This window comes from Leucoraja erinacea, chromosome 7 (assembly GCF_028641065.1).
Source record: "Leucoraja erinacea ecotype New England chromosome 7, Leri_hhj_1, whole genome shotgun sequence".
Lineage (NCBI taxonomy): Eukaryota > Metazoa > Chordata > Chondrichthyes > Rajiformes > Rajidae > Leucoraja > Leucoraja erinaceus.
Window position 1 is genome coordinate 76,779,033 of NC_073383.1, and position 26,572 is coordinate 76,805,604.

The window sequence follows — 26,572 nt, forward strand, 5'->3', positions numbered from 1 at the left end:
TTATAGAAACGTACAACATTCTTAAGGGGTTTGACAGGCTAGATGCAGGAAGATTGTTCCCGATGTTGGGGAAGTCCAGGACAAGGGGTCACAGCTTAAGGATAAGGGGGGAAATCCTTTAAAACCGAGATGAGAAGAACTTTTTTCACACAGAGAGTGGTGAATCTCTGGAACTATCTGCCACAGAGGGTAGTTGAGGCCAGTTCATTGGCTATAAGAGGGAGTTAGATGTGGCCCTTGTGGCTAAGGGGATCAGGGGGTATGGAGAGAAGGCAGGTACGGGATACTGAGTTGGATGATCAGCCATGAACATATTGAATGGCGGTGCAGGCTCGAAGGGCCGAATGGCCTACTCCTGCACCTAATTTCTATGTTTCTATGTTTCTATGTTTAGTTTAGAGATACAGCGCAGAAACAGGCCATTGGACCCACCGAGTCCACACGGACCAACAATCCCCACAACCAACACTATCCTATACACACTACAGACACAACGTACAATTACACCAACCAATTAACCTGCAAACCTGTACGTCTTTGGAGTGTGGGAGGAAATTGAAGATCTTGGAGAAAACCCACACAGGTCACGGGGAGAACGTGCAAACTATGTATAGACAGCACCCGTAGTCAGGATCATAGAAACATCGAAACATAGAAAACAGGTGCAGGAGTAGGCCATTCTGCCCTTCGAGCCTGCACCGCCATTCAATATGATCACGGCTGATCATCCAACTCAGTATCCTGTACCTCAGTATCAGATTTCCCCCTTATCCTTAAACTGTAACCGCTTGTTCTGAACTTCCCCAAAATTGGGAACAATCTTCCTGCATCTAGCCTGTCCAACCCGTTAATAATTTTGTAAGTTTCTATAAGATCCCCCCTCAATCTTCCAAATTCTAGCGAGTACAAGCCGAGTCTATCGAGTACCCGGGTCACCGGTTCTTTAAGGCAGCAACTCTGCCTCTGTGCCACCATGCCATCTAGTTGAGGCAGGCACGGTGGTGCAGGGGTTCCTGCCTAAATGTCCTAAGAAAACATGCTCATCTCTCCCACTATCGAGCTGTGCGCTCTTCCCCATCAGGCAGAAGCTACACAAGCAATGGGCGACGTTTCGGGTCGAGACCCTTCTTCGGACTGAAGAAGGGTCTTGACCCGAAAAACATCGCCCATTCCTTCTCTCCAGAGATGCTGCCTCGCCCGCTGAGTTTCTCCAACATTTTGTGTCTACCTTTGATTTAAACCAGCATCTGCAGTTCTTTCTTACACAGGAGGTACAGAAGTCCCACACCATCAGCTTCAGAAACCACTAGATTCCTTCAAACAGAATAGTGAAAGGCTTGGATAGAGTGGATGCGGAGAGGATGTTTCCACAGGTGGGAGAGTCTAGGACTGGAGGTCATAGCCTCAGAATTAAAGGACCTTCGTTTAGGAAGATGAGAAGACATTTCTTTAGTGAAGGGGTGGTGAATCTGTGGAATTGTTTGCCACAGAAGGCTGTGGAGGCCAAGTCAGTGGATATTTTTACAGCAGAGATATAGATAGATTCTTGATTAGTACAGGTGTCAGAAGTTATGGTGAGAAGAATGGGGTTAGAAGGTATAGATCAGCCATGACTGAATGGCGGATTAGACTTGATGGGCCGAATGGCCTAATTCTACTCCTGTTCCTTATGACCTAATGTCCTGATGGACCACCAGGTTCTTGAACCAACCCGCACAACTTTAATCCTACCTTGGCAATAGGGCACCACACACCAACTCTTGCATCACCATGGACTTGTTTTCCAATTGCATTGTTACACGATGCATTGGACTTTTTATTATAGACAATAGGTGCAGGAGTAGGCCGTTCGGTCCTTCGAGCCAGCCCCGCCGTTCAATGTGATCATGGCTGATCATCCCCAATCAGTACCCCGTTCCTGCCTTTTCCCCATATCCCCTGACTCCGCTATCTTTAAGAGCCCTATCTAGCTCTCTCTTGAAAGCATCCAGCGAACCTGCCTCCACCGCCCTCCAAGGCAAGGAATTCCACAGACTCACAACTCTCTGTGTGAAAAAGTGTTTCCTCGTCTCCATTCTAAATGGCTCACCCCTTATTCTTAAACTGTGTGGCCCCTGGTTCTGGACTCCCCCAACATCGGGAACATGTTTCCTGCCTCTAGCGTGTCCAAACCCTTAACAATCTTATATGTTTCAATAAGCTCCCCCCTCATCCTTCTAAACTCCAGAGTGTACAAGCCCAGCCGCTCCATTCTCTCAGAATACGACAGTCCCGCCATCCCGCGAATTAACCTTGTGAACCTACGCTGCACTCCCTCAATAGCAAGAATGTCCTTCCTCAAATTAGGGGACCAAAACTGCGGACAATACTCCAGGTGTGGTCTCACTAAGGCCCTGTACAACAGCAGAAGGACCTCTTTGCTCCTATACTCTGTGTATATGATGTTTTTGTGCATTGTCTCCGGACCGTGTGCCCGTGATGCAGCTGCCAGTGAGATTCTTGCTGTAGCTTCGGCCTTGCTGAACTGGCGCATATGGCAATAAACTCAACTTGACTTGACTTGTCTTAAAAAGATAAATCTTTGCAATTTTGCAATATCTTTGGAACAACTCTGTTTGGACTTTAGCACGAACTGCATTCCTCGACCAGTGTGCCAAGTACAGTAACTCCTCAGCCAAACTGTGTGGATTCTTTCAACATAAGAACATAGGACAAAGAGTTGGCCACGCAGCCCTTGAGGCACGCACCAACCCCCGACTCTTCCTTTAGTTCAGAGTTTCAGCGTGGAAACAGGGGCTCTGGCCCCACCGACTCCACGCCATCCAGCGATGGCCCCGTACACTAGTTCTATCCTACACAGGGTGGTATCCTGCAATGGCGGTCACGGTGGCGCAGCGGTAGAGCTGCTGCCTTACAGCGAATGCAGCGCCAGAGACCCGGCTTCGATCCCGACTACGGGTGCTGTCTGTACGGAGTTTGTACGTTCTTCCCGTGAGTTTTCTCTGAGATCTTCGTTTTCCTCCCACACTCCAAAGACGTTCAGGTTTGTAGGTTAATTGGCTTGGTCAATGTAAAAATTGTTCCCAGTGGGTGTAGGGTAGTGTTAATGTGCGGGGATCACTGGTCGGCGCGGACCCGGTGGGCCGAAGGGCCTGTTTCCGCCTTGAATCTCTAAACTGAACTAGGGACAATTTACAGATGCCAATTAACCTACAAACCTGCACGTCTTTGGAATGTCCAAGTCCAACAAAAGTTCAATATCAGAAAGAACGGGAATGTCAAGCCACCAGATGCAAATTCTAATGAATGTGTTCACCCCGTCATATGTTGATAGAATGGAGCAGCTGGGCTTGTATACACTGGAATTTAGAAGGATGAGAGGGTGTCTTATTGAAACATGCAAAATTATTAAGGGTTTGGACTCGCTGGAGGCAGGAAACATGTTCCTGATGTTGGGGGAGTCCAGAACCAGGGGCCATAGCTTAAGAATAAGGGGTAGGCCATTTTGAACAGAGATGAGGAAAAACTTTCTGTTGCAAATCTGTGGAATTCTCTGCCTCAGAATGCGGTGGAGGCCAATTCTCTGGATGCTTTCAAGAGAGAGTTAGATAGAGCTCTTAAAGATAGCGGAGTCAGGGGATATGGGGAGAAGGCAGGAACGGGGATTGTGGATGATCAGCCATGATCGCATTGAATGGCGGTGCTGGCTCGATGGGCCGAATGGCCTACTCCTGCACCTATTGTCTATTGTCTCCTGGCTCAGAAAGCCAAGTGGTGCAGGACATTTACCAGAGCGCTGCCTGGATTAGAAGGGTTCAGCTACAGGGAGATGTTAGATAGACTAAGATTGTTTCCTCTGGAACGTCGGTGGTTGAGGGGAGTCTGAGTTGAGCTCTATCCTACACACTAGTTAATTTACCACAACCAACTAACCTACAAACCTGCACGTTTTAGGAGTGCGAAGAAATCCCATGCGGTCACGGGGAGAACGTACAAACTCCGCACAGACAGCACCCGTGGTTGGTTTCAAACCCTGGTCTCTAGCGCTGTGAAGGGCCTGTCCCATGTAGGCAATTTTTTAGGCGACTAGGCTGTTGCCAGCCACATGGTCACCGGGGTGTCGCCTGTATGGTCGTGAGTCGTCTCCTCAGTCGCCCAAAGAATCGTCGCATTTTTCTGGTCGCCACTGGATTTTGAAATGTTCAAAACTTTTCGGCGAGAGTCGGCAACCGTGGGCTTGTCGTAGCTTGTCTTCTCCCGACGTAGGCGCTGTCGTAGTAGGTTGTCGCCAGGATGGCGTAGGTTGGCGGTAGACAAAAATGCTGGAGAAACTCAGCGGGTGCAGCAGCATCTATGGAGCGAAGGAAATAGGCAACGTTTCGGGCCGAAACCCTTCTTCAGACTGGCGTAGGTTGTCGCCTGTGCTGACTTCGGTGAATTCCGTCGCGGCGGCAGTCGCCTAAAAAAAAACTCACCTAAAGGACAGGCCATTTAGACGCCAACTCTACCGCTGCGCCACCGTGCCGCCTCCGAATGCGAACTTAATTCCCATTACGGCACTTTATAGTTAAGTAAACCACTTTACTCAATTTTTGAGAGAACTTCACGTTGAAAAGTTAAACCAATTCATTAAATTTAACCCGGACACCTTTAATCACCGATGAGGAATGGAATGCTGAGTGTGTGGTACCAAGGAGATCCCTAGTCAGAGCATAACTACATTACAGAGACTCTTAGAGTCATAAAACTCAGTTCGTATTTCATCCACGCACACTAAAACTAACCTTGCATCAACCTCATTAAAACCGTGGCAGATTCGAAATCAGGAAGAAAAAAAAATTTGCATACATTTATTTAAAGAAGAGCAATAAAAAAAGACTCGGATGAAAGGCCAAGGAAGATGATTTCTGGACGCACTTGTAACTGAGTAACGTTGGCATATCCAGGCCATGTAAGGTGTCGCAGGGCAACAGGCAGCTGTGAGAGATGCAAAGGGGATGGGTTTTTAAAAAAAAAAAATACTTATGGGCGGTCACGGTGGCGCAGCGGTAGAGTTGCTGCCTTACAGCGAATACAGCGCCGGAGACCCAGGTTCGATCCCGACCACGGGTGCTGCCTGTAAGTTCTTCCCGTGATCTGCGCGGGTTTTCTCCGAGTTCTTCGGTTTCGTCCCACACTCCAAAGACATGCAGGTTTGTAGGCTAATTGGTTTGGTGAATGTAAAAAAAAAAAAAATAATTAAAAAATTGGGTGTAGGATAGTGTTAATGTACGGGAATCGCTGGTTGGCGCGGACCTGGTGGGCCGAAGGGCCTGTTTCCATGCTGTATCTCTAAATAAAGATTAAACTAAAAGAGATATAGAGGTGATTCATGAGGGATAGGAGCAGAATTAGGCCATTCGGCCCATCAAGACATTCAGTCATGGCTGATCTATCATTCCGCCTCAACCCCACTCTGGAGTTTGGAAGGATGAGGGAAATATATAAAATTATAAAAGGACTGGACAAGCCAGATGCAGGAAAAATGTTCCCAATGTTGGGTGAGTCCAGAACCAGGGGCCACTGTCTTAGAATAAAGGGGAGGCCATTTAAGACTGAGGTGAGAAAAACTTTTTTCACCCAGTTGTGAATTTGTGGAATTCCCTGCCACAGAGGGCAGTGGAGGCCAAGTCACTGGATGGATTTAAGAGAGAGTTAGATAGAGCTCTAGGGGCTAGTTGAGTCAAGGGATATGGGGAGAAGGCAGGCACGGGTTATTGATTGGGGACGGTCAGCCATGATCACAATGAATGGCAGTGCTGGCTCGACGGGCCGAATGGCCTCCTCCTGCACCTATTTTCTATGTTTCTAATCAACAATCTGGCAATCTCCATCTCAAAAATATCCACTGACTTGCCCTCGACTGCCGCCTGTGGCAATGATTGTATCCCGGTGAAGCATGGATAGTTGCATCTGGAATATGAAAATGCAACAAACATTCCTTTCAGCCTTCGGGGATGCAGTGCGGAAACAGGCCCTTCGGCCCACCGCATCCGTGCCGGCCCTGCACACCAGCTCGGTCCTACGCACTGGTGTCCATTATCATTTTTACAGAAGCCAATTAACCTACAAACCCTTATTTCTTAGGAGTGCGGAGGGAAACCGCAGCACCCGGAGAAAACCCGCGCAGGTCACAGAGAGAACGTGCAAACTCCGTACAGACAGCACCCATAGTCATGATCGAACCCAGGTCTCTGGCACTGTGAGGCAGCAACTCTGCTGCTGCGCCGCCCATTATTGCTAAAGAGCATGTAGAAACGTGGACAGAGAAAACCCACGCGGTCACGGGGAGAACGTGCAAACTCTGTACAGACAGCAGCCGTAGTCGGGATCGAACCCGGGTCGCTGGCACTGTGAGGTAGCAACTCTACCGCTGCGCTCCCAGCTTAATCATGAGTAAATCTAGACACAGGTACTTTGCTACACCTACCCCTCCCCTCCCCTCCCCGCAAGCAAAAAGGATAATGGATTCAATCCACTTTCTTAAGGAGGAGGATTGAGTTTTAATCAAACCAGACCATCTAATTACCTCCGCAGTTTGCTGATTGAAATTGTTCTTTATTGCATCCATTTGTATTCATTCATCAAAAGACAAAACTAATAAAAAAATCAAATCAGAGAACAGAGACAGAAATAGATGATAGCAATCTACAGAAATAGGCTTGGACAGAGTGGATGTTTCCACTGTTGGGAGAGTCTTGGACCAGAGGGCACAGCCTCAGAATTAAAGGACATTCCTTTAGGAAGGAGGTGAGGAGAAATTTCTTAAGCCGGAGGGTGGTGAATCTGTGGAATTCATTGCCACTGACGGCTGTGGAGGCCAAGACTTTGTGGATATTTTTAAGGAGGAGTTCGACAGATTCTCAATTAGTACAGGTATCGGGGATTAAGGGGAGAAGGCAGGAGAATGGGGTTGAGAGGGAGAGATAGATCAGACACGATTGAAGGGCGGAGTAGACTCGATGGGTCGAATGGCCCAATTTTACTCCTCTAACTTTTGAAGAAAGTGCTGTAGTCAGACAGCATGGAGCAGGCAGGGAGAGTGGAATGGTAGGGGTATCAGTAACCCGAGAGCTCTAGACTAAAATAAATGGCGGAGTAGACTTGATGGGCTGAATGGCCCAATTCTGCTCCTTTCATTGTTCTGTCAGGGATAAATGACAATAAAACACCCTTGACTACTAATGAACTTGTGAACTCTCTATGTTCCCCGATCAATTGGTCTCTGTAAATTGCCCTCAGTGTGTAGGATGCAAAGATGGAATAACATGGAGGGAGAGGAGAGAGGTGGGAGGTGGGGGGGGGGGGGGGGGGGGGGGGGAGAGGAGAGGGAGAGGGGGGGAGCGGGGGGGGGGGGGGGGGGGGGGGGGAGAGAGAGAGGGGGGGGGGAGGGAGGGGGGAGAGAGAGGGGGGGGAGAGAGGGGGGAGGGGCGGGGGGAGGAGGAGAGAGGGGGGAGAGAGGGGGAGAGGGGGGGGAGGGGGGGGGGAGGAGGAGAGGGGGGAGGGGGGGAGGAGGGGGGGGGGGAGGGGGGGAGGAGGGGGGGGGGGGAGGGGGGGAGGGGGGGGGGGAGGGGGGGGGGGGGGGGGGGAGAGGGGGGGGGAGGGAGAGAGGGGGGGAGGGAGAGGGGGGAGAGGGGGAGAGGGGGGGAGAGGGGGGGAGGAGAGGGGGGGAGGAGAGGGGGGGAGGAGAGGGGGGGGAGGAGGAGGGGGGGGGAGGAGGGGGGGAGGAGAGGGGGGGGGAGGAGAGGGGGGGGAGGGAGAGGGGGGGAGGGGGGGGGGGGGGGGAGGAGGGAGGGGGGGGGGGGGGGGGGGGGTGTGGGGGGGGGGGGGGGAGGGGGGGGGGGAGGGGGGAGGAGAGGGGGGGAAAAGGGGAAAAAGGGGGAAAGGGGGAGGGGGGTGGGGGGGGGGGAAAGGAAGGGGGGGGAGGAGGAGGGGGGGGGGGGGGGGGGGGGGGAGGGGGGGGGGAAGGGGGAGGAGGAGTGGGGTGGGAGGAGGGGGGGGGAGGAGGGGGGGGAGGGGGGGGGGGGGGGGGGGAGGGGGGGGAGAGGGGGGGGGGGTGGGGGAGGAGAGGGGCGGGGGGGAGGCGGGGGGGGGAGGGGGGGGGGGGGGGGGGGGGGGGAGAGGGGGGGGGAGAGGGGGGGGGGGGAGGGAGGGGGGGGGAGAGGGGGGGGGGGGGGGAGGAGAGGGGGGGTGAGGAGAGGGAGGGGGGGGGGGGGGGGGGGAGGGGGGGGGGAGGGAGGGGGGGAGGAGGGAGGGAGGGGGGGGGGAGAGGGGAGGGGAGGGGGGGGGAGGAGAGGGGGGGAGGAGAGGGGGGGGGGCGGAGGAGAGGGGGGGGGGAGAGGGGGGGAGGAGAGGGGGGGGGGGGGGAGGAGAGGGGGGGGGAGGGGGGGGGGGGAGGGGGGGGAGGAGGGGGGGGGAGGGGGGGGGGGAGGGTGGGGGGGAGGGGGGGTGGGGAAGGTGAGGGTGGGGAGGAGAGAGGGGGGGGGAGGGGGGGGGGGGAGGGGGGGGGGGAGGGGGGGAGGAGGGGGGGGGGGGGGGGGGGGGGGGGAGGGGGGGGGGGGGGGGGGGGGGGGGGGGGGGGGGGGGGGGAGGGGGGGGGGGGGGGGGGGGGGGAGGGGGGGGGGGGGGGGGGAGGGGGGGGGGAGAGGGGGGGGGAGGGGGGGGGGGGGGGGGGAGGAGGGGTTGGGGGGGGGGGGGAGGGGGGGGGGGTGGGGAGAAGGGGGGGGGAGGGGGGGGGAGGGGGGGGTGGGGGGGGGGGGGGGGGGGGGGGGGGGGGGGAGGCGGGGGGGGGGAGGAGAGGGGGGGGGGGGGGGGGGGGGGGGGGGGGGGGGGGGGGGGGAGAGAGGGGGGAGGAGAGAGGGGGGGAGGAGAGAGAGGGGGGGGAGAGAGGGGGGAGGAGAGAGGAGTGAGGAGAGGGGGGAGGAGAGAGGGGGGAGGAGAGAGTGAGTGTGAGAGGTGGAGAGAGAGAGGGGGGAGGAGAGGGGGGGGAGAGTAAAATGCAAAATCCACAATCTCACCATACAGTAGCACTACTGTTCCCCAGTTATAACTGTATCTCTCAGTGCCACATTTGATTGTAAAGGCAACCTATTCTAATGGTGCTGAAGTCACTTTAAATCAGTTTAAATTCAGCAATAATACGTATTTATATAACCACTTTAACGTGGCATAATATCTCAAGCCGCTCCACAGGTACACCATCGAACAAGGTGCGACAGTGGAACACTTTAGAGAGCGGAGAATCATCGAACCTGAAACACAGGAGAGGGGCTTTCGTTCAGTCTACCATACCCATGCTGCACGTATATAGTTTTAAGTTTAATTCCACAGCCCCGCTTTTTTGGCCGTAGCCCAGCAAATTTGTGGTTCACCAACTGCTCTGTGGTAATGCTGGCTCAGCATTAGAGTTGCGGCCTCACAGCACCACAGACTCTGACCTTGGGTGCTGTCTGTGTGGAGTTTGTACGTTCGTTTTCCCCGTGACCTGCGGGGGTTTTCTCCGGGTGATAATAGACAATAGACAATAGGTGCAGGAGTAGGCCATTCTGCCCTTCGAGCCAGCACCGCCATTCAATGTGATCATGGCCTATCATCCCCAATCAGTACCCCGTTCCTGCCTCCTCCCCATATCCCATGACTCCGCTATCTTTAAGAGCCTTATCTAGCTCTCTCTTGAAAGTATCCAGAGAACCGGCCTCCACCGCCCTCTGAGGCAGAGAATTCCACAAACTCACAACTCTCTGTGAGGAAAAGTGTTTCCTCGTCTCCGTTCTAAATGGCTTACTCCTTATTCTTAAACTGTGGCCCCTCTCCGGTTTCCTCCCGCATGCCAAAGACATGCAGGTTTAGAGTTTAATTGGCTTCTGGAAGTTGTCTCCAATACATGGGAAGTGGATCTGAATGTGGGGTAACATAGGACTAGTGTGAGCGGGTGATCGATGGTCGGCATGGACCCGGTGGGCCGAAGGGCCCGTTTCTCCGCTGCATCTACAAAACCAAATCTAAACTTAATACAATGGAGACAAGTCAAGGAAAGTTTTGTTTAAATGAAGAAGAGAAGTAAATGCTGGAGCAAATCAGCGGGACAGGCAGCATCTCTGGAGAGAAAGGATGGGCGACGTTTCGGGTCGCGACCCTTCTTCGGACTAGTCAGGGGGAAAGGGAAACGAGAGATATAGATGAAGATAGACACAAAAAGCTGGAGTAACTCAACGGAACATATCCATCATCATCGTCTATCTCTCTCCTTTCCCTCTCCCCTGACCAGTCTGAAGAAGGGTCTCGACCCAAAACATCACCCATCCTTTCTCTCCAGAGATGCTACCTCACCCGCCGAGTTACTCCAGCATTTTGTGCCTCCCTTCAATTTAAAACCAGCATCTGCAGTTCTTTCCCACACAAAACTGCAGAGAAGCCTCATGAAGATGTTGCTAGGACTTTGGGGCCTGAGCTCTTAGAAGAAGATGAGCAGGCTAGGACTTTATTCCTTGGAGTAGAGGTGGTCTTATAGAGGTATACAAAATCATTAGACAAATAGATCAGGAAAACGCACAGTCTCGTGCTCAGAGTAGAGGAATTGGGAACATGAGGACATAGATTTTAAGCTGGGGCGGGGGGGGGGGGGGGGGGGGGGGGGAAGATTTAATAGGGGAATCCGGGGGGGGGGGGGGAAGATTTAATAGGAACCCGAGGGGTAACTTTTTTTTTCACATTTAGGGTGGTGGGTGTATGGGGCAAGCAGTCGTAGGAGATCGTTGAGGCAGGGACTATTGCAACAGTTAGACAGGTACATGGATCGGATTTTGTTTAGAGGGATATGGGCCAAACAAAGGCAGATGAGGCATGTTGGTTCCCAAGACAACACTGTATCTTAAGGGCCTGTCCCACCTACGCGACTTTTTTCCGCAACTTGCCGGCACCCGTCATAGTCGCAGCAGGTTGCCGAAAATGTGCAACATGTTGAAGATCCAGCGGCGACCAGAAAAAGGTGCGACTCTTTGGGCGACTACTCACCACCAAACAGGTGGTGTACCTTTACCTGGTCGCCACAGGATTTTCAACATGTTGAAAGTTTTCGGCAACCTGCTGCGGCTAAGGCGGGTGCGGGCAAGTCGCCGAAATAAACACGCAAGTGGGACAGGCCACTTAATAAGAGGTGTATAAAATCACGAGGGGAATAGACAGGGTGAGTGCACAGCGTATTACCCAGAGAAGAAGAATCATAGAAACATAGAAATTAGGTGCAGGAGTAGGCCATTCGGCCCTTCGAGCCTGCACCGCCATTCAATATGATCATGGCTGATCATCCAACTCAGTATCCTGTGCCTGCCTTCTCTCCATACCCTCTGATCCCTTTAGCCACATCAAACTCCCTCTTAAATATAGCCAATGAACTGGCCTCAACCACCCTCTGTGGCAGAGAGTTCCAGAGATTCACCACTCTCTGTGTGAAAAATGTTTTTTCTCATCTCGGTTTTAAAGGATTTCCCCCTTATCCTTAAGCTGTGACCCCTTGTCCTGGACTTCCCCAACATCGGGAACAATCTTCCTGCATCTAGCCTGTCCAACCCCTTAATCAAGCACTAAAGGACATAGGTTGAAGGTGAGAGGGCAAAGACTCAATAGGAACTTGAGGGGCAACTTGTTCCACTACGGGTGGTGGGTGTATGGAACCAGCTGCCAGAGGTGGTAGTTGAGGCAGGGACTACAATAACATTGTATAGACACTTGGACAGGTACATGGATGGGATCGGTTTAGAGGGAAGGTAGAAACAAGAAGCTGGAGTAACTTATCGGGTGAGACAGCATCTATGGAGAGAAGGAATGGGCGACGTTTCGGGTTGAGACCACGTTTCAGCTTAGAGGGATGTGGGCCAGAGGTGGGTAGGTGGATCGAGCATGGACGGGGCACTTTGATCGGCATGGACAAGTTGATCCAAAGGGCCTCGACTCCGTGCTTTATGACTCCATGGCTCCTGGTCACAGTACGGTTAGTGGCCAATGATTTACTAATCATTGTTGCTCTTCGAAACTTATGCAGCTTGGCATATCTTTGGGAAAACGCCAAGTGTTTTTCTCAAGGTTAAAACGAAAATGCAGAATGCAACTGCTTTACTTTCTAAAGAAATAGAAAACATTCATATTGTTTTTATACATGTCATAAGGTCATAAGTGATAAGAGCAGAATTAAGCCCATTCAGCCCATCAAGTCTACTCTGCCATTCAATCACAACTGATCTATCTCTCCCTCTAACCCTATTCTCCTGCCCTCTCCCCATAACAATAGACAATAGGTGCAGGAGTAGGCCATTCGGCCCTTCGAGCCAGCACCACCATTCAATGTGATCATGGCTGATCATCCCCAATCAGTACCCCGTTCCTGCCTTTTCCCCCATATCTCCTGACTCCGCTATCTTTAAGAGCCCTATCCAGCTCTCTCTTGAAAGCATCCAGAGAACCTGCCTCCACCACCCTCTGAGGCTGAGAATTCCACACACTCACAACTCTGTGAGGAAAAAGTGTTTCCTCGTCTCTGTTCTGAATGGCTTACAACTTATTCTTAAACTCTGGCCCCTGGTTCTGGACTCCCACAACATCGGGAACATGTTTCCTGCCTCTAGCATGTTGAAACACTTAACAATCTTATATGTTTCAATAAGGCACCCCCTCATCCTTCTAAACTCCAGAGTGTACAATCCCATCTGCTTCATTTTCTCAGCATATGACAGTCCCGCCATCCTGACACCCATACTAATCAAGAATCCATCTATCTCTGCCTTAAAAATATCTAATGACTTGGCCTCCACAGCCTTCTGTTGCAAAGAACTCCACAGATTCACCACCCTCCGACTAAAGAAATTCCTCCTCATCTCCTTCCTAAAGGAACATCCCTTAATTCTGAGGCTGTGACTTCTGTTCCTAGACGTTCCCACTAGTGGAAACATCTTCTCCATCCAAGCCTTTCACTATTCAGTGAAGTTTCAATGAGGTACCCACTCATCCTTCTAAACTCCAGTGAGTACAGGCCCAGTGCCAGTGCCGTCAAACGCTCATAATATGTTACCCCACTCATTTCTCATAAACCTCCTCTGGACCCTCTCCAGAGCCAGCACATCCATCCTCAGACATGGGGCCCAGAATTGCACACGATACTCCAAATGCGGCCTGACCAGTGCCTCGTGGAGCCTCAGCAATACATCCCTGTTCTTGTATTCTCGTCCTCTTGAAATTAATGCTATGGAAAGAAATGGATTTGTGATCTGCAATATATTTTACTGTGCTGGAAAAATGTAATTCTTGAAAGTGTAATTGTCACAATGTAATTGTTACATCGCCATGTCCGCTGTCTAAGACCCAACCTAAAACTAGGTCATTTGAGACACAGCGCAATATTCAGAGTTCCTCTTTTAAGGCAAGATCAAGGCAGCAGGGTGGCGCAACAGTAGAGTTGCCGCCTCACCACGCCGGAGACCCGGTTTGATCCCGACTACGTGTGCTGTCTGTACGGGGTTTGTACGTTCTCCCTGTGACCTGCGTGGGTTTTCTCCGAGATAACCATATAACAATTACAGCACGGAAACAGGCCATCTCGGCCCTTCAAGTCCGTGCCGAACACTTATTTTCCACTCGTCTCATCTACCTTATATATGAGATCTTCGGTTTCCTCCCACACTCCACAAGGTTTGTAGGTGAATTGGCTTGGTATAAGTGTAAAATTGTCTCTAGTGTGTGTTTGGGATAGTGTTAATGTGCAGGGATCGCTGGTCGGTGCAGACTCGGTGGGCCGAAGGGCCTGTTTCCACGCTGTAACTCTAAACTAAACTAAAGTATATAAAACTATGAGAGGTGTCAATCGGGCAGACAGTCAGAATCATTTTTATCAAGAGAGCTAGATAGTGCTCTTAAAGATAGCGGAGTCAGAGGATATGGGGAGAAGGCAGGAACGGGGTACTGATTGTGGATGATCAGCCATGATCACATTGAATGGAGGTGCTGGCTCGAAGAGACGAATGGCCTACTCCTGCAACTATTGTCTGGTTGTAAAATGCTAATCTCCTTTGGCCCAGCACTTCCACTAATATAAATATGTGCTTGTACTTTAGCAGAAAGCTCCAACTGTACATAACAAAAGTTTTATTAGCGCACAAGCAAGAGCAATGAAGATTTAGCACCAACGGGGTCCAAATCTGATACTTCCTCACAGAAACGCCAACTCAAGTGATTCAGCAGCCAAGGCTGAAAAAAATCATTCTGTACTCCTCATACTTGTTTTGAACCCTGTCATACTTGTGTGGCACGGTGGCGCATTGGAAGAATTGCTGCCTTACAGTGTGGAGACCCAGGTCAGGGGTTCAATCCTGACTAGGGGGTTGCTCGTCTGTAAGGGGTTTGTACTGTACGCTCCCCCCATCACCTGCGTGGGTTTTCTCTAGGGTTGCCAACTGTCCAGCATTAGCTATATTGGGCTAAATTGGTTTGTCCCGTACGGGACCGCCCTTGTCCCGTATTTGACTGCTACTACTCGGGTCGAGGTGACTGTCGGGTCGGAGCGCCGCGTCCGGCCCCCGCCTCACCCGTCCCGATGTAGTGCAGCCCGTGGAGTGCAGCAGCAGCAGCAGCAGCAGCGATTCACGAGTTGGATGGGGCGCCGGACTTTACGCGCGACATCGCACGCAGGCCAAAACTCCACAGCTGGCCAGCCGGCTGGGCTTTGTGTGCAGTCCAGCACCCGGGCCAACTCATCATTCACCCAGCCACGGCCTCGTCAGCCAACGAACTGCCGTTGGGAATTTGTCCCGTATTTTGACCTTTTGTCCCTTAGTTGGGAGTGAGAACGTTGGCGACCCTAGTTTTCTCCGAGATCTCCGGTTTCCTCCCACACTCCAAAGACGTACAGGACTGTAGGTTAATTGGCTTGGGATAAATGTAAAATTGTCCCCAGCGTGTGTAGGATAGTGTTAGTGTGCGGGGATCGCTGGTCGGCGCGGACCCGGTGGGCCGAAGAGCCTGTTTCCGCGCTGTATCTCTAAACTGAACTAAACTAACACAAGAATTCTTTAAAAATATTGATTTGTGCTACCCAGTATCTGGAGCACGGGATAAAGGGGAAGTTTTGAAAGATCGGGACAGAGATGGCGACAGGAGTGAGTCGGGGCCTGGACATTTCCGTCACAAACATGTTGAATGGGAGGGGATAGCTTTGACGGTGACGGTGGTGCAGCGTTAGAGTTGCTGCCTTACAGCGAATGCAGCGCGGGAGACCCGGGTTCAATCCCGACTACGGGCGCTGCCTGTACGGGCGCTGCTTGTACGTTCTCCCCGGGACCGTGCGGGTTTTCTCCGGGATCTTTGTTTTCCTCCCACACTCCAAAGACATACAGTTATGCAGGTTAATTGGCTTGGTGTAAGTGTAAACATGTGTAGGATAGTGTTAGCGTGCGGGCGATCGCTGGTCGGCACAGACTTGCTGGGTCGAAGGGCCTTCTTCCGCGCTGTATCTCTAAACTAAACTAGTGCGAACGGGTGATCGATGGTCCGCGTGGTTCGTTGAGCCGAAAGGCTTGTTTTCGTGTTTTATCTCTCAAAACTGGAAAAACAAAAGCTTCTCCTATTCGGCATGTCTCCAATGACTCTCACCAATTTTTTTTTACAGATGCACTCGGGACCGCAAGAAATTGCAGGGAGTTTTGGATGCAGCCCAGTCCATCACTCAAACCAGCCTCCCCTGCCGTTGACTCCATCTACACTCCACGCTACCTCGGGAAAGCAGCCAACATAATCAAGAAGCACATACACACGTGATCATTCTCTCTTCTCACCTCTCCCGTCGGGCAGGAGCTACAAAAGCTTGAATGCACATGCCACCAGATTTAGAGTCATCGAGTCGTACAGCGCAGAAAACAGGCCCTTCGGCCCAACTTGCCCATGCCGTCCAACATGCCCCATCTACACCAGTCCCTCCTTGTCTATATTTGGCCCATATCCCTCTAAACCCATCCTAACCATATACCTGTCTAATTGTTTTTTTTTAAATGTTGAGAATGAATGAATAAGTTTATTGGCCAAGTATTCACATACAAGGAATTTGCTTTGGTGCTCCGCCCGCAAGCAACAACATGACATACAGTGATAGTTAGGAATGACACATAAAACATTAAACATTAATAAGAAAACATTATCGATTAAACATGTGAATAAAATACCAGAGCAAAAGGAGGCTACAGATTTTTGGTTATTGAGTAGAGCTACTACTCGTGGAAAAAAGCTGTTTTTATGTCTGGCTGTGGCGGCTTTGACAGTCCGGAGTCGCCTTCCAGAGGGAAGTGATGTCAATGTTTCAACTACCTCCACTGGCACCTCCTTCCATACACCCACCGCCCTTTGTGTAAAACAGTTTAGTTCTAGTTTAGAGATACAGCACGGAAACAGGCCCTTCGGCCGACCAGCGATCCCCGCACTTTAACACACACTAGGGACAATTTTTACATTTTACCAAGCCAATTAACCTACAAACCTGTACGTCTTTGGAATGTGGGAGGAAACTGAAAATCTTGGAGAAAACGCACGCAGGTCATGGGGAGAACGTACAAACTCCGTACAGGCAGCAACCATAGCCGGATCGAACCCGGGTCTCCAGAGCTGCATTCGCTGTAAGGCAGCAACTCTACTGCTGCACCACCATGACCGCACCGTTAACCCTTGGGTTCCTATTAAATCTTCCCCCCTTCACCTTAAATCTATGTCCTACTCTGGGTAAAAGACTGTGCATTTACTTTATCTATTCCCCTCATGACCTCTAATAAGATCACACCTCTACCTCCTTCTCTCCAAGGAATAGAATCCCAGCCTGCTCAGCCCTGTAGCTCAGGTCCTCAAGTCCAGGCAACATCCTCGTAAATGTTCTCTGCTCCCTTTCCAGCTTAGCAACATCTTTTCTATAACAGGGCGACCAAAACAATACTGTAAATGTGGCCTCACCAAATATCTTGCACCATTGTGTGTGTGCATCTACCCTTTGGGTCTGCCTCACTCACTCACTCTCTCCTTCTAAACCTTTTCCCCCCCTCACCTCAAACTTATGCCCTCTGGTTCTTGATTCCCCTACGCTGGGTAAAAGACCAAGGGTAAAATATCCATTCTCCTTATGATCTTACAAGGACAGGTTCTTCACCTCTGCTATCTTCTTGAACAGATCTCCCCGTATGAATTCAAAACCTGCCGCATTGCAGAACATGCATTTTTGTTTAAAATCTGCACTGTCTCTGTAACTGTAACATTATATCCTGCGCCGTGTTTATTTTATCTTTTTCACAACTGATGTACTCACGTGGGGAAGATAGACACATAGAAACATAGAAAATAGGTGCAGGAGTAGGCCATTCGGCCCTTCAAGCCTGTGCCGCCATTCAATATGATCATGGCTGATCATCCACTCAGTATCCTGTACCTGCCTTCTCTCCATACCCCCTGATCCCTTTAGCCACAAGGGCCACATCTAACTCACTCTTAAATGAACTGGCCTCAACTACCTTTTTATGGCAGAGAATTCCAGAGATTCACCACTCTCTGTGTGAAAAATGTTATTCTCATCTCGGTCCTAAAAGATTTCCCCCTTATCCTTAAACTGCGATCCCTTCTTTTGGACTTCCCCAACATCGGGAACAATCTTCCTGCATCTAGCCTGTCCAACCCCTAAAGAATTTTGTAAGTATCTATAAGATCCCCCCTCAATCTTCTAAACTCTAGCAAGTACAAGCCGAGTCTATCCAGTCTTTCTTCATATGAAAGTCCTGACATCCCAGGAATCAGTCTGGTGAACCTTCTCTACACTCCCTCTATGGCAAGAATGACACAAAACGCTGGAGTAACTCAGCGGAACAGGCAGCATTTCTGGAGCGAAAAGGAATGGGTGACGTTTCGGTTCGAGACCCTTCTTCACATTTGACCCGAAACGTCACCCATTCCTTCTCTCCGGTGAGTTACTCCAGCATTTTGTGTCTATCTTCGGTGTAAACCAGCATCTGTAGTCCCTTCCTACACAAGTAGGGTAAGATTTGCCCCCAAAAAAACACAAACCAAAGTTTCTCACTACAGTTGGACACAAAATGCTGGAGCAACTCAGGGGGACTGGCAACAATCTCTGGAGAAAAGGAATAGGTGACATTTCGGGTCGAGGCACTTAACGTCACCTATTCCTTTTCTCCAGAGATGCTGCCTGTTTCCACTGAGTTACTCCAGCATTTTGCGTCTATCTTTGGTGTAAACCAGCGTCTGCAGTTCCTTCCTACAAAGTTTTTCACTGTGTCTCAGTACATGATACAATAGCAGCAACACCGACACCATTCAAGTACTTGGATAGACAAAGAAACTGACGATGTTGGAATCTTGAACAAAACACAAACATTCAAGTCGAGCACAAAGTGCTGGAGTAACTAAATGGGCCGGGCAGCATCTCTGCAGTTTAGAGTTCAGAGATTCAGCATTAAAACAGGCCCTTCAAGGCTATGTCAACCATCGATCACCTGTACACTAGTTCTATGTTCCACTTTCGCATCCAAGCACACCAAGGGCAATTTACGGAGGCCAATTAACCTACAAACCTGTACGTCTTTGGAATGTGGGAGGAAATCAGAGCATCCTTTTACAAAGATGTTGCCAGGACTAGAGGGTCTGAGCTATAGGCAGAGGTTTAGAAGGCTGGGACTCTATTCCTTGGAGTGCAGGAGGATGAGGGGTGATCTTGTAGAGGTGTACAAGATGATGAGAGGAATAGATCGAGTAGACACACAGAGTCTCTTGCCCCAGAGTAGGGGAATCGAGGAACAGAGGACATGGGTTTAAAGGTGAAGGGGAAAAGATTTAATGGGAATCTGAGGGGTAACTCTTTTCCACACCGAGGGTGGTGGGTGTATGGAGCGAGCTAAACTCCCGCATTGTCAGTGCCAGACCGACTCTGGAGGCGTCAGGAGAGGACCCAGCGGCGTTAGCGGAGAGGTCCGCGCGGCGGTCGATGATGTCACCGACCGACGGACGGGGATGGACACGTGGAGGAGAGGACATCGCTGCCCGGGTGGAAGGAACAAAGGAGGACCCGGTGTGGGGGGGACCGCCGTGAGGGGGGGGGGGGGGGGGGGGGGAGAACAAAGGGGAACCGGACGTGTGTGGACTTTGTAACCCATTGAAACGCCCTTTATGTGGCGACTATTTGCATACCATGGTTATGCAAGCAAAGAATTTCACTGTGACGACATTAAAAGGGCCTGTGCCACTTAGGCGATTTTTTTCAGCGGCTGTCAGTCGTAGCAGGTCATCGAAAAAGCTGCGACTGGACCCTCCCCCTACGACAATGTATGCGACAAACTACGGCAACCTACCATCTAGTCGACGTCAAGCTAGCGACAACCGGCGACCCATTAGGACGTCCACCTACGACCACACCTACGAACATACAGGCGACAACCAAAATCAACCTACATCCACCCGCGATAGCCTAGTCACCTGCAGTCGCCGAGAAAAAAAAATCGCCTAAGTGGGACAGGGGCTTAACTCTATCGTCATTCGACAGTGCTGTGGATTTGACTGCATTGCACTCTGACTCGGGGATGAAAGTGTTATCCAAAGCTGTCAAAGGAGAAGAGAGACAGAGAGACAGAGAGACAGAGAGACAGAGAGACAGAGAGACAGAGAGACAGAGAGACAGAGAGACAGAGAGACAGAGAGACAGAGAGACAGAGAGACAGAGAGACAGAGAGACAGAGAGACAGAGAGACAGAGAGACAGAGAGACAGAGAGACAGAGAGACAGAGAGACAGAGAGACACAGAGACACAGAGAGACAGAGAGACAGAGAGACAGAGAGACAGAGAGACAGAGAGACAGAGAGAGAGACAGAGAGACAGAGAGAGAGAGACAGAGACAGAGAGAGAGAGACACACACACACAACACAAAGGAGATAGAATACAAATATATACCAAAGTGATTTGAATCTTTGATTTCACAGCTCAGCTCGGTGCTGAAGGCAGGATAGGTGCCTTTGCTCTGATGTTTGACAGATTGCTGTTATTTATGATTGATAATGCTTGACACTTTGAAGCAATTCAGGTGAGAATCCATAATAAATGTGGGTATGAAGATAGGGCTCGGAATGAGTCCGCGCCTCTTTGAAATTCAGTTCAATTCATAATGAGGTTAACTGCAGGTGAGATATCTCCAGAGAAACAGAGCACCGGAGAAACTCCCCCTCCTGCTCAAAGCGAGTTCCAACGTAACTAAACAAAAGTCAGAATGTGAAGGTCAGGACAAGAACTAACTTGATAATTGTATGTATTTCCAACCAGCGAGGAACCGCAGCAGTGGGAAGGAACTGCAGGTGCAGGTTTACACCGAAGATAGACACAAAATGCTGGAGCAACTCAGCGGGTCAGGCAGCATCTCCGGAGAGAAGGAATGGGTGATGTTTCTCGGGTCGAGGCCCTTCGTCCGAGTGTTGCGGGGGAGAGGGAGACACATAGATAAGGAAGTGAAAGGTGTGAAAAGAGGACAAAGGGGATGGAGATCAAGGAATTGGACAGCTTTCTGACAATGGCATTAGTCAGAGGGAATAGCTGGGCCAGAGGAATTAGATATTGCCCCTCACGTGTACCGAGGTACAGTGAAAAGCTTTTGTTGCGTGCTAGCCAGCCAGCAGAAAGACAAAACGTGATCACAATCGGGCCATTTTACAGTGTATAGATACATGATAAGGGAATAACGTTTAGTGCAAGGTCAATCCAGCAAAGACCGAGGGTAGAGATTTAAATGTGTGGAGCAATTGCAATATGCAATTGTAGATTTGCTCCTGGAGCTAGCACACAGATAGTCGCCGGGGTTGGGTGCCAGCTTTAAAACAGGCAACGTTTCAGGTCCAGACCCTTCTTTGGACTAATGCTTGACATTCTTCCGTCCAAAACATAGAAACATAGAAAATAGGTGCAGGAGTAGGCCATTCGGCCCTTGAAGCCTGCACCGCCATTCAATATGATGATGGCTGATCATCCAACTCGGTATCCTGTACCGGCCTTCTCTCCATACCCCCTATTCCCTTTAGCCACAAGGGCCACATCTAACTCCCTCTTAAATATAGCCAATGAACTGTGGCCTCAACTACCTTCTGTGGCAGAGAATTCCAGAGATTCACCACTCTCTGTGTGAAAAATGTTTTTCTCATCTCGGTCCTAAAAGATTTCACCCTTGTCCTTAAGAAGGGTCAAGACCCGAAACGTCACCCATTGCTTCTCTCCAGCGATGCTGCCAGTCCCACTGAGTTACTCCAGCATTTTGTGTCTATCTCCAATTGTCTTGGCCCAGGTCTGGGAGTAGGAGTGGGGGCGGATCCGGATCCGCAACGGCCGTGAACCCCAGGCCGAGCTCGGCGATCGTGTGCCTGCTTCTGCTGCTGGTGAGACGTTGCATCACGCCAGGGTCTTGGGCCTGTCCCACTTTGGCCGTCAGTTACGCGACAGGCCGGTGGCGCGCGAAGATTTCGTGCAGGACGAAGTCCACACTCCTCCACGCCACTCCATGCTCCCGTCCCGCGATACCCACACACTAGCAGGTCGCCTAAATGGAGCGCGAATGACGACCAAGCGGGACAGGCCCTTTACCTCGCCAGAGACATCGGTTCAATCCTGACCACAGGTGCTGTCTGCAGCACCTGTGGCAACAGGTGGAGTTTGTACCTTCTCTCTGTGACCGCGTGGGTTTTCTCCGGGTGCTCCAGTTTCCTCCCACGCTCCAGGTTTAGTGCAAGATTAAGTTTTTGTTCAGTTTCAGAGATACAGCACGGAAACAGGCCCTTCGTCCCGTCGAGTCCATGCCGGCCGGCGACTGCCCGATCACACTAGTTCTTTGTTATCCCACTTTCTCATCCACTCCCGACACACTAGGAGCAATTTACAGAGGGGGCCAATTGACCTACAAACCCGCACATCTTTGGGGATGTGGGAGGAAACCGGTGCACCCGGAGAAAACCCACCTGGTCGCTAGGAAAACGTACAAACTCCATTCAGAGTGTCAATCAGTCACATAACCATTTAGCCTCATTTGTTGATTAATCATGAAGATGCTGGTGGTGTGAAAGTTAAAATGTATTCGCGAGAAGAGAAGGAGGGGAGGGAGAGGAGAGAGGAGGTTGGGGGGGGAGGGGAGAGTGAGGGATGGGGAGGGGGGGGGAGAGAGAGGAGGTGGGGAGGGGGAGAGAGAGAGGTGGAGGAGGGGGGGGGGGAGAGGTGCGGGGGGACTCTTTTTCGAGGAGGGGGGAGGAGGGGGGGAGAGGACAAACTGGAAAAGAGGAGGTGGGGGGGGAGGAAGGGGGGGCAGGTGGGGGGGGGGGGGGGGAAGGGGTCCCGGAGGGGAGGGGGGGAGAGAGGACATCACCTGGAGGGGGGGGAGAGGGGGGGGGGGGGGAGGGGAGAGGGGAGGAGAGAGGAGGGGGGGGAGAGAGGAGGGGGGGGGGGGAGAGAGGAGGGGGGGGGGAGAGGAGGGGGGGGGAGAGAGGAGGGGAGGGGGGGGAGAGAGGAGGGGGGGGAGAGGACCAAGTGAGGGGAGGAGGGGGGGATTTCAGGTGGGGGGGGAGAGAAGGAGGGGAGAGAGGAGGGGGGGGGGGGAGGGGGAGCAGAGGAGGAGGAGGTGGGGGGGGAGGAGAGAGGAGGGGGGGGGGGAGGAGGGTGGGGGGAAGAGAGGTGGGGGGGAGAGAGGATGGGGGGGGGAAGGAGGGGGGGGGGGGGAGGAGGATTCAGGGGGGGGGAGGAGGTGGGGGGGGGAAGGATCCCAGAGGAGGGGGGGGGGGGAGGGAGGAGGGGGGGGGGGGGGGGGGGGGGGGGGGGGGGAGGAGGGGGGGGGGGGAGAGGAGGGGGGGGGGGGGAGGGAGGGGGGAGGGGAGGAGGAGGGGGGGGGGGGAGGGAGGAGGAGGGGGGGAGGAGGGAGGAGGGGGGGGGGGGGGGGGAGAGGGAGGGGGGGGGGGGGGGGGGGAGGGGGGGGGGGGGGGGGGGGGGGGGGGGGGGGGGGGGGGGGGGGGGAGGAGGGGGGGGGGGGGGGGGGGGGGGGAAGGAAATTTTTCCTCTTGGGGGGGGGAGGGCAAATGGGGGGGAGGGATTTGGGGGGATTTTTTTATTTACATTTTAAAACAAAATATAAGGGGGGGGAGGGGGGGGGGCGAAAACGGGGGGGTGGGGGGGGGGGGGGGGGGGGTGGGGGGGGGGGGGGGGGGGGGGGGGGGGGGGGGGGGGGGGGGGGGGGGGAGGGGGGGGGGGGGGGGAGGGGGGAGGAGGGGGGTGGGGGGGGGGGGGGGGGGGGAGGGGGGGGGGGGGGGGGAGGGGGGGGGGGGGGGGGGGGAAGGGAGGGGGGGGGGGGGGGAGGAGGGGGGGGGGGGAAAGGAGGGGGGGGGGGAGGGGGGGGGGGGAGGGGGGGGGGGGGGGGGGGGGGGAGGAGGGGGGGGGGGGGGGGGGGGGGGGGGGGGGGGGGGGGGGAGGAGGGGGGGGGGGGGGAGGGGGGGGGGAGGTGGGGGGGAGGAGGAAGGAGGGGGGGGGGGGAAGGAGGGGGGGGGGGGAGAGGAGAGGAGAAACTCTAGCTCGCTGGGGTAGTTAGAGTCACCTTATAGGGCGAAGGGCTTTCTCCCCGAGCTACAGCGAGTGGAATCATCAGGGGAGGTCTATGTTTTGGGCAGATAGTTTATATTATAGCAGGGACCACGTTCTCGCGGGTATCTTTCTGCTTTCAAGGGACACGAGATTCAGGAATCCAGGCTACTGCATGCGGGAAAGGGAGCAGCGCCGGACACAAGACCAGCAGCTTGCTCGCGGATAGAAGACAGCAAAGCGTGGGATTTGATGCATTTCTCTCTCTCTATTCTCCCTCCCTCTATCTCTCCCTTCCCTCTCTCCCCCCTTCCCACCCTCCCGCTCTCTACGCCCTTCCTTCTTCTTCACTCTCTCCCCTTCCCTTTCTCTCTCCCCCCCCCCCTCTCTCTCTCTCTCCCCTCCCCTTACCCCTCTCTCCTCACCCCTCTCCCACACACAAACACAATGCACACAGTGCTACCACCTCTCAGCCGAGGAAGAACCGACCATCCCCTCGCTTTGGCTCAAACGTGTATAACCCTAATCAATTATGATTCATTCGATAACATTTTTTTTTTAAATCATTGCACAAGATGTTTCGAAAGGTTATCGTTTGACAGAATCAACATTGCCGCGACACTGTTGGCTTTTATTGGGTGGTGTAAAAGGGCGCACAGGTAGATTAGACATTGCTAATATGTGAAATCTCAGACAAATCACCTCCCCTCTCCCTGTTCGTACACGCACGATTCCTGAACAGAGTCTCAACCCGAAACATCACCCGATCCTTCTCTCCAGTGATGCCGCCTGTCCCGCTGAGTAAACTCCAGCATTTCGTGTCTATCTTCGGTGTAAACCAGCATCTGCAGTTTTCTCCTGCATGTTATTTTAAAAAAAAACTCATGCCTGGAGCGCCCCTTTTAGCGTGTGTGTGTGTGTGTATGTGTGTGTGTGTGTGTGTCTGTCTGTCTGTCTGTGTGTGTGTCTGTCTGTGTGTCTGTCTGTGTGCGTGAAGTGAAGTTTGCATCGACTCTAGACTTTCCCAGTGTGAGCGAAAACAGCGAAATCCAAGCGCAGCGTCAAAGGTTTTTTTGTTTAAACCTTCCCTGTCCGCGCAAAACTGTTCCGCGTTTTAGGACAGTCAAGCGAAACGTGATCCTACACAGAGCGGCAGCGGATTACAGAGAGAATTCAGCCGCAGACAACGGGACCCCCCTCCTGCAGAATACCCCACAAAACAAAAAAACAAGGAACCGTCTCCCCAGCTCGGAACTTTCAGTAGCTCCGGGCTAAGCTTTCAATCAGAAAATCACTGGACCAAAACATTGTGGATCGATCAGATTACACGTTATAAACAGTTCTTTAAAATAAAAACAATAAACATTTGTAAACGCATTATTACCTGAACAAGTAATTCCAAATCATTCATTGCTTTCATTTAAAAATCGATGCTGCAAAACACTGAATTGCTTGCTGAAGGATCCACCGCTGTAGAATTATATACTAAATGTTCACCAGTTGCAAGAGACAAAACGCTGCGAATATGCGAGTGCTGGGGGTCACACTGTGATTTAAAAGTCTTAAATTCTCTCCAGTACACTACGGCGGGATGCATTCGTTATTTTTCATCCCCCTCATAATATTTCAACCTGCTCTTTGAAGATGCACAATTCGCACCACACACCAACAAATTTTACAACTTTCAATAGGTTATCTAGATAGTGGATTTAACTGTTCCGCTCCGATCGGACAGAGTCGGTGAGAACAACGCGAAAGCTTACAACGCGACCGGGGCCGGCTTTTCATTAAAACACAACAACATTTTTCAAAAACCAAGAAGCCACAAACACATATTGAAGGTGATGAACATCATCAAACGCCCGGGTGTGAATTCAAAAGAGGAACTTAACCACAAAAACGTCCAATACTTCAGATAACAGAACCACAATTGTAGAATGCAGCGGAATTTCTATTCCAAAAAAATATCTCCATCTATTATGTTAATAAAATCACTCCTTTTGTACACACATACAAAATGTAATTTATCTGTAGAGAGCCCGAATTGATTTGATTACAGGTCCCGCACTATTTTGCCTTGAGGTTTAATATGCACCGACTAAAAGTTGTATTGAAAGTTTCTAAAAACTTTTCACAAACTTTTTTTTATTTAAAAAAGAAACATCACAGGTCATTTTCGTTTTGTTTTTCTGCTCACCATAAAAATGGTTGTCCAGTGTGTTTAGGAAAGAGGTGTTTTCTGCTCTCTGCCTGGCTGTAATCCCGATTGCATTGAAGAAGTGTCTTTCCAGCGCGCAGTAGTTACACTATCCACAGGCACTAATCTACAAAGTGAAGCCTCTCTCACCGAAATCATATTCCCACAGGGCAGCCGCAACCACTTACAGGGACAATGTAAACACTCACTGAAAAAAAGGGAGATAGTGTACCAAAAGCACTTTATATAAATGCACGATTACAATTTTCTGCACAGAAATAACATCTGCTCCTGATGCTATTCTCAAATGCAATTTGTATGCAGTAAGTCTGATTGTTAAGAATGCTCACAACACGGTTTATTTGAGTTTTATTGTCATTTGCGATATCTGCTCCCCCTCTCCAAGTCCTGCTCAGTCGCCCGGCATCCTTGGCTTGACCTAGTGGTCGGGAGTGCGCATGTGTGTCGGGGTGGACGCCGGGATTTGTAGTTCACAGCCACGAGGTGCGTGCGAGTAAGAGGAAGGATTTGACTGCAACTCCCAGGGTGCATCGCGACCGCCCCTCCGCCTGGCGGCTCCTCCCCCTGCTCCCGCTCCAGGCGGGAGTGCGCATGCGTATCCTGGTGGACGCCGGGAGTTGTAGTGCGCCGTGCCCCCGAGTGAGGTTTGACCAGTGGGGTCGGAGGCGCGCGTGCGTGGCGCGGTGGACGCCGGGATTTGTAG

The 26,572-nt window shown here is 52.0% G+C and overlaps 2 protein-coding genes across 2 annotated transcripts in view; one reads left to right on the forward strand and one right to left on the reverse strand.

The window, feature by feature from the left end:
• The window catches only part of sema5ba (sema domain, seven thrombospondin repeats (type 1 and type 1-like), transmembrane domain (TM) and short cytoplasmic domain, (semaphorin) 5Ba), a 330,444-nt gene extending 304,434 nt beyond the window's left edge, over positions 1–26,010 (reverse strand). Inside the window, 1 exon segment of the mRNA XM_055638824.1 lies at positions 25,849–26,010. The gene's annotated coding sequence lies outside the window, so the exon portion shown is untranslated.
• Positions 1–26,572, forward strand: part of pdia5 (protein disulfide isomerase family A, member 5) — a 370,444-nt gene that overhangs the window by 167,534 nt on the left and 176,338 nt on the right. The gene's annotated exons all lie outside the window — the stretch shown is intronic.